Below are 19,861 nucleotides of genomic sequence, written 5' to 3' on the forward strand. Positions count from 1 at the left end.
TACATCATTTTAATAATTAAGCTGAAAAATAAATTGCGGACATAATTGTAATCTTGATATCACCCTCAAACCAAGACATCACAAAGATGACTTAAAAACAAAAGAATATCCCTTTTCCTTTCCCTCTTTTTCCCTCAAGGTTGATTGGATGGAGAGGGAGAGGATGACATCAAGTGGATTACAGTGTGAAGTTTGTGTTGTTCACTTTAAGTAGTTTAAAGGTGAAAGTGGGTGGATTAAGAGTAAAGTTTGTTCAAGTTTGCGAGTGATTTGATGGATGTGACAGATTAAAACTTATATTTAAATCATAAAAAAACAAGATTACCAAATTGTACTTTATTTTAAAAATAATGAAAAATTATCATTATATATGTAAGGCCCCTTTTTAATTCTGCCCTAAAGTTAGTGGGCTGCCCTTGTAAGTGGGCCTAAGGGTTGGCCCAGCATATAAGACCCTACTATGTTGCCCTAATCCCACACTCACTTTCACTCTTTCAGAATCGTAGCCGTCATTTCCCTTAGTGCGCCAAAAGTACGTTCTGCTAGGGTTAGGCACTTGCCGTCGTCGAGCTAGTTCGAAGTTGCCTCCTACTCCATGTAAGTACTATGCTAGCCATTTTCGTCTCCATTGTTCCTTTTTTTCGTGCCTTTCACAGCTAGGGTTCCAAATAACCCATATCGTGCCTCTGTTTCGCGATCTTTTCAGTTCTGTCATTCGCTCCGTGAGCTGTTGTGCTCGTACGTTCGGTGTTGGGGGCGTGTTGGGTCGTTTGCTAGCTTAATCCAGGTACGGGAAGTTAGGGTTCTAGTTTCGACTCTTTTAGAACTGTTTTTGTGTTGGTTGTTACATTGTATGGTTGGAATCTGTCGTTTTGATGTGTGAAACGCTTTATATGTGTTGTTTGGCCGGAAAACATGGCGGTACAGCGAAGAACAGTGGCGAGACCTGTTAATCTCGCCCAAGCGAGTCCATCTCGCCTAGGCGAGATGAAACAGGGAGCTCGCCTAAGTTTTTTGCGCGAAAAGTCGCCCAGGCGGCTCGCTCAATTTTTGAGCGAGCAGGCAACTCGCCCAAGCGAGAGGGATCTCGCTTAAGCGAGATCCCGTGTTGCCCATGCCCTAGTTTTTGGCGCTCTCGCCTAGGCGAGGGTGAGGCTCGCCTGAGCGAGACCCCTCAGCCTGAGCGAGATGCTGGGCGAGACAGTGCTGTGATTTGGATGTTTAATGCTTCTCGAGTGATCCATGTTGGTTGAGTATGATTGTATGATGATGAACATGTATGTAATGGAACATGAAGTATATTTTTGGCATGATTCGTGAATTGTGGATGAATGGGTTGGTATGAGGCTTAGCGTGAGAAAAGAATGTGTGGTTTGAAATTAAAGGAACATGATATTGACATGAGACTAGGCCCCAGACTCATTGGGGTGGGGATGATCGAAGGTATGGATTTGAGATGTGATTGATATGAGGATTAAACTTCAAGGGTTGATATGAAATTGAAAAATATAATTCAATATTCTCTTATTGCTGATTTATGAACGTTAGTCTGTGTCAGCGTGTAATTCCTTGGGGTCTCTAGGTGAGACCTCTGGGGTTGCGCTTCAGTGGTCGGGACGTAATTCCAAGGCCCCTATTAGTGGGTGCCCATGGTGGTGCCCCATCTGTATAACTAGGTAAGGATTCAAGGTAAGGACTGCATCCTGACACTCTAAGGGGCCAGTTAGTCTCACTTAGAGCAGACTGACTCGTGTGGTGAGAGTAGCAGGAGGCCTGAAATTCATTAAGGGCTAACCTTGTGGTGAGGGAGATATGATTCATCGTAACACTTGTAACACATAGCTCGGAGATGAGCAGCTCAGAGTCGAGCAGGAGTATTCACCACAAGTGCGAACGTCCGCTGAATCCGACCAAGTTATACGTATCCGGATGAGTCGAGTCGAGTCGTAGTGTATTGGATGAAGAGTCATAACATGTGTAGTTGCTATGTGGTTATTAGATGAGGAAAAATATATTTGACTGCATGATGAAGATGTTGTTGGCTCTAGCTTACCCGTTTTATTGCATGGTTATGATGTATGTGGCTGTTCTCTCTTGCGATGATCATCAATTTGGTTGATGGGAGCAGATGGGCGAGGTTCTCATGGTCAACAAGCGAATGGTGATTCCGCTGCTTAGCCATCTGGGCTGGAGTTTTCCTTGTGTTCTATTTAGGGCTATGGCCCATGTATCTCTTTCTGTATTCTACGCTACACTCTATGTTGTATTGTATTCAGTTTTCCTTTGGCATCGTGGTGTGCCCGAGTTTTGTCGGGGTTGGGTTAAAGACCCCAAGACTACGCTACTGTACTTATATTGTGTGACACTTTCCTTTAATTTCGCTTAATAATTAAATGGGACGTTACATTTATGGTATCAGAGCGGTCATTCCTCAGGTCTGTGGACTTGGATGTCCGCTTAGCTTTCTCTGTGTATCTTCTGAGTGTTCTTAGTTAAATTCTTGCCTTTATCAAGCCTAACCAAGTGATTTTCTGTGTGCCAGTGGACTATGGCACCTCCTCGCCGAGCTTCTCAGTCATCCCAAGGGGACACACCAGATATCGCCAGAGCCATAGAGGCAATGGTGGCAGCTATGGCGCAGCAGAGTGCTGCGATGATGCAGCAGCATGAGGCATCTATGCAGCGGCAGGCGGCATCGCTCGAGCAGCAGCAGGCTGTGATGCAGCAGATGGAGGCTGCGAGGGTAGCTGCTGAGGATGCTCATCGGCAGCACATGGAGGCCCTTCGCCAGTTGCAGGAGAACAGGGCGGTTGCCCCTGTGTTTGGTCCGGAACCACGACCTGCAGTCAGGGAGTGGAGCCTGGAGGACTTTCTGAAACACCACCCGGCGAAGTTTGACGGGAAGACTAGTCCTGACGCCGCAGCCCAATGGCTGAAGGACCTAGAGCGCATCTATGATGCGAAGATGTGCCCTGCAGAGAACAGGTTGGCGTTCTTTGTGTATATGCTCACGGGAGAGGCAGAGCATTGGTGGAGCAGCACCAGATCCATCCTGGAGGAGAGGGATGAGCCAGTGACGTGGGAGGCTTTCAGGGAGAGATTCCTCTCCGAGTACTTTCCCGACAGCATCCGATACGCCAAGGAGGTGGAGTTCCTCCAGTTGACCCAAGGAGGGAAGACTGTCACTGAGTATGCTGAGAGGTTCAAACACCTCAGCCGTTTCTACACCCTACCACTCGATGAGGAGTGGCGATGCAGGAAGTTCGAGAATGGGCTTCGCGGCGACATCCGCTTGATGGTGGCACCCTTGTCCATCAAGGACTTTGCTGCTCTGGTAGAGAAGGCCAGAGTGATGGAGAAGATGAAGCGTGAGGTGGAAGGTCAGCGTCCCCAGCAGCCACAGCCGCCTCAGAGGATCGGTGGACCATCTGGGTCCAAGCCCAGGCATGAGGAGCGGAGGAGACCGTATGATAGGCCCCACCATCAGTCTCAGGGGTCTAGGGGTCTTCCTCCTCAACAGGGTCGAGTGCAGTGTTACACATGTGGAGGACCACAGCCGAGGTATGCTTGTCCGCGTATGGAGGGCTACCGCAGATGCAATAATTGTGGCAAGGAGGGCCACTTTGGGAAGGATTGTCGCACCCTTGCTAGGGCAGCAGCACGCCCTCCAGTTCAGACTCCTCACCAGCATCAGCGGAGAGATAGAGGCAACAGGCCTCAGGCTACAGGCAGAGTCTATGCCATGACCGGAGTTGAGGCTGCAGGTTCAGGTAACCTTGTTATGGGTTATTGTGTGATTTCTGGGATGAGATGTTGTGTGTTGTATGATTCTGGAGCGACACACTCTTTTGTGTGAAATGCATGTGTGGAACGGTTGGGTCTGCCGGTGCGCGAGCTGCAGTGTGAGCTTGCAGTATCTACTCCGGCGTCGGGTTTGGTCAGGACGTCGTCCTTGTGTGCTAGGCTTCCAGTAGAGGTAGAGGGACGCAGATACAGGGTGAACTTAATCTGCCTACCTCTACAGGAGTTGGAGGTGATCTTAGGAATGGATTGGCTCTCTACCAATCACATTCTGATAGATTGTCGAGAGAAGAAGTTGTTGTTTCCCGACTCAGAGGAACATGAGTTGGTATCCTCCCAGGGAGTTATGAGAAAGCTACAGGACGGTGCGCAGTGCTACATGATCTTCACGCATATGGAGGTGGAGAGAGGAGAGGCAACGTCAGTGGTACCGGTTGTTCAGGATTTTGTGGATGTGTTTCCAGAGGAGGTACCGGGATTGCCTCCCAATAGAGAGGTGGAGTTCTCCATCGATCTAGTCCCAGGCACCGGTCCGGTATCGATGGCTCCGTATCGTATGGCTCCAGCAGAGTTGGTAGAGCTCAAGAAACAGATAGAGGATCTGATGGAGAAACAGTTCATCCGACCCAGCACTTCACCTTGGGGAGCACCAGTGTTGTTGGTGAAGAAGAAGGACGGGAGTTCACGCCTGTGTGTGGATTACAGGCAATTGAACAAGATGACTATCAAGAACAAGTATCCGCTCCCGAGGATCGACGACTTGATGGATCAGTTGCATGGGTCATCAGTGTTCTCGAAGATAGATCTGCGATCAGGGTACCACCAGATTTTGGTAAAGGCTGATGATGTACAGAAGACAGCCTTCAGATCCAGGTATGGCCACTATGAGTACGTGGTTATGCCGTTTGGTGTGACCAACGCTCCAGCAGTGTTTATGGACTACATGAACAGGATCTTCCGACCTTTCCTAGATAAGTTTGTCGTAGTCTTCATAGACGACATCCTTATCTATTCCAGGACTCAGGAGGAACATGCAGAACACCTGAGGTTGGTGCTTGGTGTTTTGAGAGAGAAGCAGTTGTATGCCAAGTTGTCCAAGTGCGAGTTCTGGATGGATGAAGTTCAGTTCTTGGGGCATGTGATATCCGCCCAAGGGATTGCAGTGGACCCGACAAAGGTCGAGGCAGTGGTAAACTGGGAGAGTCCCAAGTCGGCCACAGAGATTAGAAGCTTTGTGGGGTTAGCGGGCTACTATAGGAGATTCATAGAGGGATTCTCCAAGATAGTGGCGCCTCTGACTTTGCTTACACAGAAGGACCAACCCTTCACTTGGACGGACAAGTGTGAGGAGAGCTTTCAAGAGTTAAAGAGGAGATTGACGAGTGCTCCTATATTGGTAATTCCGGATGTGGGGAAACCGTTTGAAGTCTACTGCGACGCGTCTCATCTTGGACTTGGTTGTGTTTTGATGCAAGAAAAGAAGGCCGTGGCATATGCTTCGAGGCAGCTTAAGATACATGAGCGTAACTATCCCACTCATGACTTGGAATTGGCGGCTATAGTTTTTGCCTTGAAGATCTGGAGGCACTTTCTGTATGGTGCTCAGTTTCGGGTGTTAAGCGACCACAAGAGCTTAAAGTACTTGTTTGATCAGAAGGAGTTGAACATGAGGCAGAGGAGGTGGATGGAATTCCTGAAGGACTATGACTTCGAACTTCTATATCACCCGGGGAAGGCAAATGTGGTAGCAGATGCTCTGAGCAGAAAGACGGTACATACGGCACATCTCATGATAAAAGAGGTAGAACTGCTAGAGAAGTTCAGAGATATGAGGATACAGGTGGAGTTGGGGTCTGAGTCCATTAGGTGTAGTACCCTTACTATATCTAGTGACTTCTTAGACTCGATCAGGGAGAGGCAGTTGTTGGATGCCAGTCTGAGCAGAGTTAGGGAACAGATTGGATCAGATGAGGCTAGAGATTTTGTTTTGGGTGAGGATGGCATACTGAGGTTTTGAGGCAGAGTATGTATACCTGATGATGCTGAGGTGAGAAGGTTGATCCTTGAGGAAGGACACAAGAGTCGTCTTAGCTTGCATCCTGGCATGACTAAGATGTACCAGGACCTCAAGGAAACCTTCTGGTGGCAGGGGATGAAGAAGGATGTGGCACAGTTTGTATCCGCTTGTCTGACGTGTCAGAAGGCGAAGGTGGAGCACCAGAGACCCGGGGGAAATCTACAGCCTTTAGAGATACCGGTGTGGAAATGGGACAGCATCTCCATGGATTTTGTGACTCATCTTCCACGGACTTTCAGAGGGCATGACACCATCTGGGTGATAGTGGACCGATTGACCAAGAGTGCTCATTTCTTGGCGATGAACTTGAGGATGTCCATGGCCAAGTTGGCTCAGCTGTACATTAAAGAGATAGTAAGACTCCATGGAGTGCCCTCGAGTATAGTTTCCGACAGAGACCCGCGGTTCACATCCCGATTTTGGCAGACGTTGCAGAGTGCTATGGGTAGCAAGCTCACCATGAGTTCGGCTTATCACCCTCAGACTGATATTGGATCATCTGGGTGCTTGGGACGAGGTATTGCCTTTGATAGAGTTTACCTACAACAACAGTTTTCATGCGAGCATTGGCATGGCGCCATACGAGGCTCTTTACGGCAGGAGGTGTAGGACTCCTCTTTGTTGGTATCAGGAGGGAGAGGCCGTGTTGGTTGGACCTGAGTTGTTAGAGCAGACCACCGAGAAGGTGAGGATGGTGAGAGACAGGATGTTGGCTTCGCAGAGTAGACAGAAGGCCTATGCGGATCGCAGGAGGAGGCCTTTGGAGTTTGCAGCGGGAGACCATGTATTCTTGAGGGTGACCCGAACCACGGGTGTGGGAAGGGCTCTCCGCTCAAGGAAGCTTTCACCCAAGTTCCTTGGCCCGTATCAGATCACGAGGAGGATAGGGCCAGTAGCTTATGAGATAGCCTTACCCCCGCAGTTGGCGAACCTTCATCCAGTGTTTCATGTGTCACAGCTGAGGAAGTACGTGTTTGACCCAGCTCATGTGTTAGAAGCCGAAGATATATAGATCAGGGAGAACCTCACAGTGGAAGTACCACCCATAGCTCTTGAGGATAGCAAGGTTGAAGAATGTCGTGGAAAGACCGTTAGTCTTGTTAAATTTATCTGGGATCGGAGGACGGGTGACTCGACGTGGGAGTTAGAGGAGGACATGAGAAAATCACATCCACATCTGTTTACCTAGTGAGTCTTCATTTTCGAGGTCGAAAATTTTCTTGTTGGGGAAATCATGTTCCGTCGGTAATTATCGACGGAAAAATCCGTCGATAAATAAAATCCGTCGGTAATGACCGACGGAAAATATCCGTCGGTAATTACCGACCTAAATATCCGTCGGTAAATTAATTACACTATTCATCTTCTTCCTCCTCCCTCTTTCAATTTTTTTTTTCGTTTTTTTTCGTGGTCGCCGTCAATGTCGCCGTCGTTGTCGCCGTCGCCATCACCGTCGCCACTGCCACCATCGTCGCCGCCACCGTCGCCACCGTCGCCACCGCCGCCGTCGCCGCCACCGCCGTTGTTATCTTCTTCCTCTTTCTTCTCCTTCTTCTCCTTCATCTTCTCCTTCTTCCTCTTCTTCTTCTCCTTCTTCCTCTCTTCTTCTTCTTCTTCTCCTTCTTTTCTTCTCCTTCTTCTTCTCTTTCTCCTTCTTTTTCTTCTTCTTCTTCTTCTTCTTCTCCTTCTTCTCCTTCATCTTCTCCTTCTTCCTCTTCTTCTTCTCCTTCTTCCTCTCTTCTTCTTCTTCTTCTCCTTCTTTTCTTCTCCTTCTTCTTCTCTTTCTCCTTCTTTTTCTTCTTCTTCTCCTTCTTCTCTTCTTCTTCTTCTCTTCTTCTTCTTCTTCTTCTTTTCTTCTTCTCCTCGTCTTCTTATAAGGTGAGATTTGGGCGGGAAATTTCCCGCTTCTTTTACCGACGGAAAAATCCGTCAGTAAATTTGTCGGTAAAAAAAATTTGAATTATCGACGGATTTTACCGACAGATTTTTCTGTCGGTAAATGAAATTTGAGAATCCGTCGGTAATTAAAATTTGAGAATCCGTCGGTAAAATCCGTCGGTAATTGAAATTTACCGACAGAAATATATCCGTCGGTAAAATTCGTCGGTAATTCAAATTTGAGAATCCGTCGGTAAAATCCGTCGGTAATTCAAATTTACCGACAGAAATATATCCGTCGGTAAAATTCCGTCGGTAATTTCAATTTTTTTTGTAGTGGTGCCCCATCTGTATAACTAGGTAAGGATTCAAGGTAAGGATTGCATCCTGACACTCTAAGGGGCCAGTTAGTCTCACTTAGAGCAGACTGACTCCTGTGGTGAGAGTAGCAGGAGGCCTGAAATTCATTAAGGGCTAACCTTGTGGTGAGGGAGATATGATTCATCGTAACACTTGTAACACATAGCTCGGAGATGAGCAGCTCAGAGTCGAGCAGGAGTATTCACCACAAGTGCGAACGTCTGCTGAATCCGACCAAGTTATACGTATCCGGATGAGTCGAGTCGAGTCGTAGTGTATTGGATGAAGAGTCATAACATATGTAGTTGCTATGTGGTTATGAGATGAGGAAAAATATATTTGACTGCATGATGAAGATGTTGTTGGCTCTAGCTTACCCGTTTTATTGCATGGTTATGATGTATGTGGCTGTTCTCTCTTGCGATGATCATCAATTTGGTTGATGGGAGCAGATGGGCGAGGTTCTCATGGTCAACAAGCGAATGGTGATTCCGCTGCTTAGCCATCTGGGCTGAAGTTTTCCTTGTGTTCTATTTAGGGCTATGGCCCACGTATCTCTTTCTGTATTCTACGCTACACTCTATGTTGTATTGTATTCAGTTTTCCTTTGGCATCGTGGTGTGCCCGAGTTTTGTCGGGGTTGGGTTAAAGACCCCAAGACTACGCTACTGTACTTATATTGTGTGACGCTTTCCTTTAATTTCGCTTAATAATTAAATGGGACGTTACAAGTTTGATTTATCAAAGCAAAAATATATAAATGTATAAATGAAAGTAAAATATTTTAATAAAAAAATATTTAAAAGATAATGTAATAAACAAATTTCTAATCAAAAATTACTTTTTAAATCTTATTTTATAAATATTTTCAATTTTTCCTTATAAATTATTTTTGTAAAAATAATTTAAAAACTCATTTTTTTAAATCATTTTCATAATTAAGCTGAAAAATAAATTGCGGACATAATTGTAATCTTCATATCACCCTCAAACCAAGACATCACAGAGATGACTTAAAAACAAAAGAATATCCCTTTTCCTTTCCCTCTTTCTCCCTCAAGGTTGATTAGATGGAGAGGGAGAGGATGACATCAAGTGGATTACAGTGTGAAGTTTGTGTTGTTCACTTTAAGTAGATTAAAGGTGAAAGTTGGTGATTAGGAGTAAAGTTTGTTCAAGTTTGTGAGTGATTTGATGGATGTGATAGATTAAAACTTATATTTAAATGATAAAAAAACAGGATTACCAAATTGTACTTTATTTTAAAAATGATTAAAAATTATCATTATTTAAGTTTGATTTATCGTAGAAAAAATATGAAAAATGTATAAATGAAAGTAACATATTTTAATAATAAAATATTTAAAAGATAATGGAATAGAAAATTTTATAATTAAAAATTACTTTTTAAACTTTATTTTATAACAATTTTTGAAATTCTCGTTATTAATTATTTTTGTAAAAATAATTTAACAAGTCATATTTTTACATCATTTTCATAATTAAGCTGAAAAATAAATTGCAGACATAATTGTAATCTTGATATCACCCGCAAACCAAGACACAACAGAGATGACTTAAATACAGAAGAATATCGCTTTTACTTTCCCTCTTTCTCCCTCAAGGTTGATTGGATTGAGAGGGAGAGGATGACATCAAGTGGATTACATTGTGAAGTTTGTGGTTTTCACTTTAACTAGATTAAAGGGGAAAGTGGGTGGATTAAGAGTAAAGTTTGTTCAAGTTTGTGAGTGATTTGATGGATATGATAGATTAAAACTTATATTTAAATCATTAAAAAACAAGATTACCAAATTGTACTTTATTTTAAAAATAATTAAAAATGATCATTATATAAGTTTGATTTATCGTAAAAAAAATATGTTAATGTATAAATGAAAGTAACATATTTTAATAAAAAAATATTTAAAAGATAATGTAATAACAAAATTTATAATTAAAAATTACTTTTCAAACCTTATTTTATAAATATTTTTAAATTTTCCTTATTAATTAATTTTGTAAAAATAATTTAAAAAGTCATATTTTTACATCATTTTCATAATTAAGCTGAAAAATAAATTGTGGACATAATTGTAATCTTGATATCACCCGCAAACCAAGACATAACAGAGATGACTTCAATACAGAAGAATATCGCTTTTACTTTCCCTCTTTCTCCCTCAAGGTTGATTGGATTGAGAGGGAGAGGATGACATCAAGTGGATTACATTGTGAAGTTTGTGGTTTTCACTTTAACTAGATTAAAGGGGAAAGTAGGTGGATTAAGAGTAAAGTTTGTTCAAGTTTGTGAGTGATTTGATGGATGTGATAGATTAAAACTTATATTTAAATCATTAAAAAACAAGATTACCAAATTGTACTTTATTTTAAAAATAATTAAAAATGATCATTATATAAGTTTGATTTATCGTAGAAAAAATATGTTAATGTATAAATGAAAGTAACATATTTTAATAAAAAAATATTTAAAAGATAATGTAATAACAAAATTTATAATTAAAAATTACTTTTCAAACCTTATTTTATAAATATTTTTAAATTTTCCTTATTAATTAATTTTGTAAAAATAATTTAAAAAGTCATATTTTTACATCATTTTCATAATTAAGCTGAAAAATAAATTGTGGACATAATTGTAATCTTGATTTCACCCTCAAACCAAGACATAACAGAGATGACTTAAATACAGAACAATATCCGTTTTACTTTCCCTCTTTCTCCCTCAAGGTTGATTGGATGGAGAGGGAGAGGATGACATCAAGTGGATTACAGTGTGAAGTTTGTGGTTTTCACTTTAAGTAGATTAAAGGTGAAAGTGGGTGGATTAAGAGTAAAGTTTGTTCAAGTTTGCGAGTCATTTGATGGATGTGATAGATTAAAACTTATATTTAAATCATAAAAAAAAAAGATTACCAAATTGTACTTTATTTTAAAAATAATTAAAAATTATCATTATATAAGTTTGATTTATCAAAGCAAAAATATATAAATGTATAAATGAAAGTAAAATATTTTAATAAAAAAATATTTAAAAGATAATGTAATAAACAAATTTCTAATGAAAAATTACTTTTTAAATCTTATTTTATAAATATTTTCAATTTTTCCTTATTAATTATTTTTGTAAAAATAATTTAAAAACTCATTTTTTTAAATCATTTTCATAATTAAGCTGAAAAATAAATTGCGGACATAATTGTAATCTTCATATCACCCTCAAACCAAGACATCACAGAGATGACTTAAAAACAAAAGAATATCCCTTTTCCTTTCCCTCTTTCTCCCTCAAGGTTGATTAGATGGAGAGGGAGAGGATGACATCAAGTGGATTACAGTGTGAAGTTTGTGTTGTTCACTTTAAGTAGATTAAAGGTGAAAGTTGGTGGATTAAGAGTAAAGTTTGTTCAAGTTTGTGAGTGATTTGATGGATGTGATAGATTAAAACTTATATTTAAATGATAAAAAAACAGGATTACCAAATTGTACTTTATTTTAAAAATGATTAAAAATTATCATTATTTAAGTTTGATTTATCGTAGAAAAAATATGAAAAATGTATAAATGAAAGTAACATATTTTAATAATAAAATATTTAAAAGATAATGGAATAGAAAATTTTATAATTAAAAATTACTTTTTAAACTTTATTTTATAACAATTTTTGAAATTCTCGTTATTAATTATTTTTGTAAAAATAATTTAACAAGTCATATTTTTACATCATTTTCATAATTAAGCTTAAAAATAAATTGCGGACATAATTGTAATCTTGATATCACCCGCAAACCAAGACATAACAGAGATGACTTAAATACAGAAGAATATCGCTTTTACTTTCCCTCTTTCTCCCTCAAGGTTGATTGGATTGAGAGGGAGAGGATGACATCAAGTGGATTACATTGTGAAGTTTGTGGTTTTCACTTTAACTAGATTAAAGGGGAAAGTGGGTGGATTAAGAGTAATGTTTGTTCAAGTTTGTGAGTGATTTGATGGATGTGATAGATTAAAACTTATATTTAAATCATTAAAAAACAAGATTACCAAATTGTACTTTATTTTAAAAATAATTAAAAATGATCATTATATAAGTTTGATTTATCGTAGAAAAAATATGTTAATATATAAATGAAAGTAACATATTTTAATAAAAAATATTTAAAAGATAATGTAATAACAAAATTTATAATTAAAAATTACTTTTCAAACCTTATTTTATAAATATTTTTAAATTTTCCTTATTAATTAATTTTGTAAAAATAATTTAAAAAGTCATATTTTTACATCATTTTCATAATTAAGCTGAAAAATAAATTGTGGACATAATTGTAATCTTGATTTCACCCTCAAACCAAGACATAACAGAGATGACTTAAATACAGAAGAATATCCGTTTTACTTTCCCTCTTTCTCCCTCAAGGTTGATTGGATGGAGAGGGAGAGGATGACATCAAGTGGATTACAGTGTGAAGTTTGTGGTTTTCACTTTAAGTAGATTAAAGGTGAAAGTGGGTGGATTAAGAGTAAAGTTTGTTCAAGTTTGTGAGTCATCTGATGGATGTGATAGATTAGAACTTATATTTAAATCCTTAGAAAACAAGATATCAAATTGTACTTTATGTTAAAAATAATTAAAAATTATCATTATGTAAGTTTGATTTATCGTAGAAAAAATATGAAAATGTATAAATGAAAGTAATATATTTTAATAAAAAAATATTTAAAAGATAATGTAATAAAAAAAATTATAATTAAAAATTACTTTATAAACCTTATTTTATAAATATTTTCAAATTTTCCGTATTAATTATTTTTGTAAAAATAATTTAAAAAGTCATATTTTTACATCATTTTCATAATTAAATTGAAAAATAAATTGCAGACATAATTGTAATCTTGATATCACCCTCAAACTATGACATAACAGAGATGACTTAAAAACAGAAGAATATCCCTTTTCCTTTCCCACTTTCTCCCTCAAGGTTGATTGGATGGACAGAGAGAGGATGACATCTAGTGGATTATAGTGTGAAGTTTGTGTTGTTCACTTTAAGTAGATTAAAGTTAAAAGTGGGTGGATTAAGAGTAAAGTTTGTTCAAGTTTGTGAGTGATTTGATGGATGTGATAAATTAGAACTTATATTTAAATCATAAAAATACAAGATTATCAAATTGTACGTTATTTTAAAAATAATTAAAAATTATCATTATATAAGTTTGATTTATCAAAGAAAAAATATGAAAATGTATAAGTGAAAGTAACATATTTTAATAAAAATATTTTAAAAGATAATGTAATAAACAAATTCATAATTAAAAATTACTTTTTAAATCTCATTTTATTAATATTTTCAAATTTTCCTTATTAATTATTTTTGTAAAAATAATTTAAAATGTCATATTTTTACATCATTTTCATAATTAAGCTGAAAAATAAATTGCGGACATAATTGTAATCTTGATATCACCCTCAAACCAAGACATCAGATAGATGACTTAAAAACAAAAGAATATCCCTTTTCCTTTCCCTCTTTCTCCCTCAAGGTTGATTGGATGGAGAGGGAGATGATTACATCAAGTGGATTACCGTGTGAAGTTTGTGTTGTTCACTTTAAGTAGATTAAAGGAGAAAGTGGGTGGATTAAGAGTAAAGTTTGTTCAAGTTTGTGAGTGATTTGATGGATGTGATAGATTAGAACTTATATTTAAATCATAAAAAAACAAGATTACCAAATTGTACTTTATTTTTAAAATAATTAAAAATTATCATTATATAAGTTTGATTTATCAAAGAAAAAATATGAAAATGTATAAGTGAAAGTAACATGTTTTAATAAAAAATTATATAAAAGATAATGTAATAAAATATTCAAATGATAATGTAATAGAAAATTTTATAATTAAAAATTACTTTTTAAACTATGTTATAAAAATTTTCAAATTTTCGTGATTAATTATTTTTGTAAAAATAATTTAAAAAGTCATAGTTTTACATCATTTTCATAATTAAGCTGAAAAATAAATTGCGAACATAATTGTAATCTTGAAATCACCCTCAAACCAAGACATAACAGAGATGACTTAAAAACAGAAGAATATCCTTTTTACTTTACCTCTTTCTCCCTCAAGGTTGATTGGATGGAGAGGGAGAGGATGACATCAAGTGGATTACAGTGTGCAGTTTGTGTTGTTCACTTTAAGTAGATTAAAGGTGAAAGTGGGTGGATTAAGAGTAAAGTTTGTTCAAGTTTGTGAGTGATTTGATGGATGTGATAGATTAAAACTTATATTTAAATCATAAAAAAACAAGATTACCAAATTGTACGTTATTTTAAAAATAATTAAAAATTATCATTATGTAAGTTTTATTTATCGTAGAAAAAAATATGAAAATGTATAAATTAAATTAACATATTTTAATAATAAAATATTCAAATGATAATGTAATAGAAAATTTTATAATTAAAAATTACTTTTTAAACTATTTTATAACAATTTTCAAATTTTCGTGATTAATTATTTTTGTAAAAATAAATTAAAATGTCACATTTTTACATCATTTTCATAATTAAGCTGAAAAATAAGTTGCGGACATAATTGTAATCTTGATATCACCCTCAAACCAAGACATGACAGAGATGACTTAAAAACAGAAGAATATCCCTTTTACTTTCCCTCTCTCTCCCTTAAGGTTGATTGGATGGAGAGGGAGAGGATGACATCAAGTGGATTACAGTGTGAAGTTTGTGTTGTTCACTTTAAGTAGATTAAAGGTGAAAGTGGGTGGATTAAGAGTAAAGTTTGTTCAAGTTTATGAGTGATTTGATGGATGTGATAGATTAAAACTTATATTTAAATCATAAAAAAACAAGATTACCAAATTGTACTTTATTTTAAAAATAATTAAAAATTATCATTATATAAGTTTGATTTATCAAAGAAAAAATATGAAAATGTATAAATGAAAGTAACATATTTTAATAAATAAATATTTAAAAGATAATGTAATAAACAAATTTATAATTAAAAATTACTTTTTAAACTATGTTATAAAAATTTTCAAATTTTCGTGATTAATTATTTTTGTAAAATAATTTAAAAAGTCATATTTTTACATCATTTTCATAATTAAGCTGAAAAATAAATTGCGGACATAATTGTAATCTTGATATCACCCTCAAACCAAGACATCACATAGATGACTTAAAAACAGAAGAATATCCCTTTTGCTTTCCCTCTTTCTCCCTCAAGGTTGATTGGATGGAGAGAGATGATTACATCAAGTGGATTACTGTGTGAAGTTTGTGTTGTTCACTTTAAGTAGATTAAAGGTGAAAGTGGGTGGATTAAGAGTAAAGTTTGTTCAAGTTTGTGAGTGATTTGATGGATGTGATAGATTAGAACTTATATTTAAATCAAGATTACCAAATTGTACGTTATTTTAAAAATAATTAAAAATTACCATTTTGTAAGTTTGATTTATCGTAGAAAAAATATGAAAATGTATAAATGAAAGTAACATATTTTAATAAAAAATTATATAAAAGATAATGTAATAAACAAATTTATAATTAAAAATTACTTTTTAAATCTTATTTTATAAATATTTTCAAATTTTCCTTATTAATTATTTTTGTAAAAATAATTTAAAATGTCATATTTTTACATCATTTTAATAATTAAGCTGAAAAATAAATTGCGGACATAATTGTAATCTTGATATCACCCTCAAACCAAGACATCACAAAGATGACTTAAAAACAAAAGAATATCCCTTTTCCTTTCCCTCTTTTTCCCTCAAGGTTGATTGGATGGAGAGGGAGAGGATGACATCAAGTGGATTACAGTGTGAAGTTTGTGTTGTTTACTTTAAGTAGTTTAAAGGTGAAAGTGGGTGGATTAAGAGTAAGGTTTGTTCAAGTTTGCGAGTGATTTGATGGATGTGACAAATTAAAACATATTTAAATCATAAAAAAACAAGATTACCAACTTGTACTTTATTTTAAAAATAATGAAAAATTATCATTATAGAAGTTTGATTTAACGTAGAAAAAAATATGAAAATGTATAAATGAAATTAACATATTTTAATAATAAAATATTCAAATGATAATATAATAGAAAATTTTATAATTAAAAATTACTTTTTAAACTATTTTATAACAATTTTCAAATTTTCGTGATTAATTATTTTTGTAAAAATAAATTAAAATGTCATATTTTTACATCATTTTCATAATTAAGCTGAAAAATAAATTACGGACATAATTGTAATCTTGATATCACCCTCACACCAAGACATAACTGAGATGACTTAAAAACAGAAGAATATCCCTTTTACTTTCACTCTTTCTCCCTTAAGGTTGATTGGATGGTGAGGGAGAGGATGACATCAAGTGGATTACAGTGTGAAGTTTGTGTTGTTCACTTTAAGTAGATTAAAGGTGAAAGTGGGTGGATTAAGAGTAAAGTTTGTTCAAGTTTGTGAGTCATTTGATGGATGTGATAGATTAGAACTTATATTTAAATCCTTAGAAAACAAGATATCAAATTGTACTTTATGTTAAAAATAATTAAAAATTATCATTATGTAAGTTTGATTTATCGTAGAAAAAATATGAAAATGTATAAATGAAAGTAACATATTTTAATAAAAAAAATATTTAAAAGATAATGTAATTAAAAAAATTATAATTAAAAATTACTTTTTAAACCTTATTTTATAAATATTTTCAAATTTTCTGTATTAATTATTTTTGTAAAAATAATTTAAAAAGTCATATTTTTACATCATTTTCATAATTAAGTTGAAAAATAAATTACAGACATAATTGTAATCTTGATATCACCCTCAAACTATGACATAAAAGAGATGACTTAAAAACAGAAGAATATCCCTTTTCCTTTCCCACTTTCTCCCTCAAGGTTGATTGGATGGACAGAGAGAGGATGACATCTAGTGGATTATAGTGTGAAGTTTGTGTTGTTCACTTTAAGTAGATTAAAGTTAAAAGTGGGTGGATTAAGAGTAAAATTTGTTCAAGTTTGTGAGTGATTTGATGGATGTGATAAATTAGAACTTATATTTAAATCATAAAAATACAAGATTACCAAATTGTACATTATTTTAAAAATAATTAAAAATTATCATTATATAAGTTTGATTTATCGTAGAAAAAAATATGAAAATGTATAAATGAAAGTAACATATTTTAATAAAAAAATATTTAAATGATAATTTAATAGAAAATTTTATAGTTAAAAATTAATTTTGAAACTTTATTTTATAACAATTTTCAAATTCTCGTGATTAATTATTTTTGTAAAAATAATTTGAAAAGTCATATTTTTACATCATTTTCATAATTAAGCTGAAAAATAAATTGCGGACATAGTTGTAATCTTGATATCACCCGCAAACCAAGACATAACAGAGATGACTTAAATACAGAAGAATATCCGTTTTACTTGCCCTCTTTCTCCCTCAAGGTTGATTGGATGGAGAGGGAGAGGATGACATCAAGTGGATTACGTTGTGAAGTTTGTGGTTTTCACTTTAAGTAGATTAAAGGTGAAAGTGGGTGGATTAAGAGTAAAGTTTGTTCAAGTTTGTGAGTGATTTGATGGATGTGATAGATTAAAACTTATATTTAAATCATAAAAAAACAAGATTACCAAATTGTACTTTATTTTAAAAACAATTAAAAATTATCATTATATAAGTTTGATTTATCATAGAAAAAAATATGAAAATGCATAAATGAAAGTAACATATTTTAATAATAAAATATTTAAAAGATAATTTAATAGAAAATTTTATAGTTAAAAATTACTTTTGAAACTTTATTTTATAACAATTTTCAAATTCACGTGATTAATTATTTTTGTAAAAATAATTTGAAAAGTCATATTTTTACATCATTTTCATAATTAAGCTGAAAAATAAATTGCGGACATAATTGTAATCTTGATATCACCCTCAAACCAAGACATAACAGAGATGACTTAAAAAGAGAAGAATATCCCTTTTACTTTACCTCTTTTTCCCTTAAGGTTGATTTGATGGAGAGGGAGAGGATGACATCAAGTGGATTACAGTGTGAAGTTTGTGTTGTTCACTTTAAGTAGATTAAAGGTGAAAGTGGGAGGATTAAGAGTAAAGTTTGTTCAAGTTTGTGAGTGATTTGATGGATATGATATGTAACGTCCCATTTAATTATTAGACGAAATTAAAGGAAACATCACGCAAACGATAGTGCAGTAGCATAGTCTTGGGGTCCTTAACCCAACCTCTACAACCTGGGCCATATACAAGTTTAACAAAGAGTGTAGCGAAGAAATGCATAAAACGATACATGGGCCATAGCCCTTAATGAATTTCAGGCCTCTTGCTACTCTCACCACAGGAGTCAGTCCGCTCTAAGTGAGACTAACTAGCTCCTTAGAGTGTCAGGATGCAGTCCTTACCTTGAATCCTTGCCTGGTTATACAGATAGGGCACCACCATGGGCACCCACTAACAAGGGCCATGGAATTACGTCCCGACCATTGAAGCGCAACCCCGGAGGTCCCACATAGAGACCCCAAGGAACTACATGCTGACACGGACCAACATTAATAAAGCAGCAGTAAGAGAACATCAAAATCATATTTACAATTCCATACCAATCCCTGAGATTAATTCCTCATACGCATCACATTTTGAATCCATACATCTGATCATCACCACCCCATGAGTCTACGGCCTCATCTCATATCAATACCATGTTCCTTTAGTTTCAAAACACTCATTCATCTCATATGCCAAGTTCCCACAACACCCATCATTCATCATTTATGAATCATGTCACGCATACATAGCAATCCTTTAGGCATATATCCATACATATATACATGTATCTCATCACGGCAGTCATACCCATACAATTCCAATCATAAGAGTATAAACACACAACCAAACACAAAATAGTCTCGCCTAATCCCTCGCTCAGGCTGAAGGGTCTCGCTCAAGTGAGACATTCTCGCTCAGGCGAGTCCCCTTCGTCTAGGCGAGGGCTCGAATAGGGCATCAGGAAGCAACGCGGGTTCTTGCTTAGGCGAGACCCCTCTCGCCTGGGCGAGATGCTCGCTCGCTCAATAAAAAGGAGCGGGTCGCCTGGGGGACCACTCGCATAAACTGGTCTAGGCGAGCCCCTGTTTGTCTCGCCTGAGCGAGATTAACAGGTCTCGCCACTATTTCACCTGCAGCAGCCATGTTTTCCAACCACACAACTTATGCAAGATACTCTCACGCATCAAAATGAAAGATCAAACCATAAAATCAACAACCAACTCATACACAGTTCAAAAGAATGACTCGAAACTAGAAACCCTAACTTCCCGTACCTGGAGAAAGGGTTAACGGAAGCCTTGGCGGCGCGATAGTTAGCATTGCTGCCCCGGGAGCGGCTTAAGGGATGGAGTAGGAAACAGCTTCGAGCTAGCTTGAAGATGGCAGGAACCTAACCCTAGCAGAGTTCTCTGTGAAAGGGGGGAAAAGAGATGACGGCTGAATCTGTGAGAATGAGAAAGTGGAAGCGTTAGGCAGATTAGGGTTCAGTTTTATCATTTGGGCCAGCCCTAGGCCCAATTACAAGGGCAACCCTTTACTTTAGGGCAGAATTTCATAAACAGGATTTTCATGGGCCTTACATTCCCTCCAACAACAAAAATTTTCGACCTCGA

The 19,861-nt window shown here is 36.0% G+C and overlaps 1 long non-coding RNA gene across 2 annotated transcripts; it reads left to right on the forward strand.

Moving 5' to 3' along the window:
- The first annotated feature begins 513 nt into the window (after window positions 1-513).
- Window positions 514-2,616, forward strand: LOC114172667. Of its 2 annotated transcripts, none has more exons than XR_003602216.1 (3): window positions 514-597; window positions 707-787; window positions 2,543-2,616. It is a non-coding gene; the product is annotated as an uncharacterized LOC114172667 (long non-coding RNA). The 2 variants fall into 2 exon arrangements; XR_003602215.1 differs by lacking the exon at window positions 2,543-2,616 and adding an exon at window positions 2,129-2,168.
- The last annotated feature ends 17,245 nt before the right edge of the window (window positions 2,617-19,861 follow it).

The sequence above is a fragment of the Vigna unguiculata genome, unplaced genomic scaffold (genome assembly GCF_004118075.2).
Source record: "Vigna unguiculata cultivar IT97K-499-35 unplaced genomic scaffold, ASM411807v1 contig_669, whole genome shotgun sequence".
Lineage (NCBI taxonomy): Eukaryota > Viridiplantae > Streptophyta > Magnoliopsida > Fabales > Fabaceae > Vigna > Vigna unguiculata.